Raw genomic sequence first — 2,436 nt, forward strand, 5'->3', positions numbered from 1 at the left:
GAAATCGTTTTATTGATCTGCATATTTGATTTAGCTAAACGTTTTACGCCGGATGCCCTTCCTGACGCAACCCTCACCATTTATCCGGGCTTGGGACCGGCACTATAAACACGGCTAATAAAAAAGAAAGTAACCCAATGAAAAAAAAATACAAAAGGATGTTGGTACACAAGCTACATGGGTTACATGAGTAGTTTCCTGACTCTGTATAATTGGGTGGGCATGTTTCCAGATGTATGACAAATTGTTGACAGTATCACTTTGATTTTCCCCCTGATTAACAACGTTCTAATATAAACAAATGCCTTCTGTACTTTTAGACAAGGGTGAACTATTTTGACAGCACCGGGTGAGTCTTTGGGCTGTGCATAAGAAAAGAAGTGTCACCTGGTTAAGTGTTTGATTTTGTATGGTGATGATGAGGAAGGCAAAGAGGAAGAACAACAACAGCACTGTACCTTTAAGTGGCAAGTGGTTAAATAAAGTGTAGGCTGAAAAAGTGTGTCCTACAGCTCTACAATCTTTGGCATAGATGTTTTTTGTTGTACACTCACAGACCCACATGCACACGCAATCCATGTTTATACAACCCAGATGGAATCAGAGTAATAACAGGAAATCAACAGAGATTACTCACTTCAACACTGCTGACTCACATACTGCAAGTAGTGAGTGTTGAACTCTCAACATGTAGGAAATTGATATTGTAACAAATCTTCACTAACATTTTCCTGTTTACTTACTGTCAAGTCAATAAGACGTATTTATACAGAGGCGAGTGACAAAGGGTCACCATCCATTGTTATGGTATAAACCGGATGGTGCTGATTAACACTGGCCCACACCTACACTGGTTCTGCAATAGTCCAGCAACTGCCCACTCAGCTACTGTAGTAATAGAGGCAGAAAATTAAGTGTATCACTGACAGTTGTCTGACTACCAACTATTATATTTGAGGCCAAATGGACACATCCACTTCATCACATCACAATTGACAAATGGTCAGTTTTGTTTGAAATGGGTGGGTGGGTGATCGGGGTGATCGGGGTGCACCATGCGACCACACTCGTTCATGACAGCTCACCTCACGATCCTGGCACTTGTTATCGGCCGGAATGGGTTTTAAATGGTTTAAAGAGAATAGACAAAAACATTAACAAACCATTAAAGATGTTACTGTGTATAACCTGGGATTTACTGTATGCGAGAATATTTAAAAGTGATAACATTTCTTTAATCAATGATTTATTTTTATAAAATGTTATTAATTAGAATGAAAAGGGCACAGCACATAAGCATGTTCCAGCCATTGTAATAATCAGGTAAATATTATTTGATTAATATAAAATAGTAAATTAATAAAATATAAATGTGCTGAGGCATCATCAGTATAATCTGTTCTGACCCTACTGCCTTGTGGTGGTGTTGAAGGAGAGGAGAAGTCCCATCACCTGGCCTAAGTTCTTCTAAGTCCACTTCTTTGGGTCATGGCAGGGTCCTGGAGTGAGCCCTATTTTGTCCAGGGAGAGATGAAGCACAAACTGAACTTTTCAGCTTCTGCAGCTTGTATTTATACTGTAGAATATGAAAAAAAACATTATCTCCTTATTTGGTCTTCATGATATCTGTTCCTGTTGTCACTGGACACCTCTGCTTGCCGGAGCCCTCTCGGTTAGAACGTTTTTCTTAGGTCATCATGGACATCTGTCCTATAACTCTCCAACAGTTTATACACGTCTCATATTTCAGTTGTTCTTTGCACATTATACAACAGCACTTCTTATCATTTGTTACACACATCTGAGAATCACAATGTTAATCACAACATTTCTTTACTTGATTTAGCCTTAAGCTCTACTTCTGACTTCTGTCATAACCACAACAAACATTTCAAGTCAGAGGATCATTCATTTAGTCTTATTCAGACACATTCCCTATATTGCGTTACAAGCTAGTATATAAAAATATATAAATAATTTTATTTCAAATAAATCACACACGTATTTATGTTTCATTGGTTCATATAATACTGTATCACTGTGTACTTTCTACAAACCTTGGCCTCCTTTAAACTTCCTGGATTAGAGACATGCCTCAACATGTTCTTATAACACATTTCGACACATGTTCCCCTTTTTTGTGCTAAATATGGAACAAATATAATTACTTTTGCCTGCTATGATACCCTCGGTTTATGACCTCTGGATACTGAACTCAACCCTTCTTGACACCCCTCCTTGAGATCAGTATCTACATAACAAACCATACCACCCCCTCCTAGAGGTCAGTATACACATATCTATACTCAGACCAAAACTCAAAAGAGGGCGTGATTAAAAGCTGTCGTCATCGATGAGAACTTCCAGGATGTTGTCTGGGTCGTCATCAGGAGGTGTTTGGGCCGAAGTTGGAGCAGGCCAGGATGAAGCTTCCCA

This window comes from Cynoglossus semilaevis, chromosome W (genome assembly GCF_000523025.1).
Source record: "Cynoglossus semilaevis isolate Cse_v1.0 chromosome W, Cse_v1.0, whole genome shotgun sequence".
Classification (NCBI taxonomy): Eukaryota; Metazoa; Chordata; class Actinopteri; order Pleuronectiformes; family Cynoglossidae; genus Cynoglossus; species Cynoglossus semilaevis.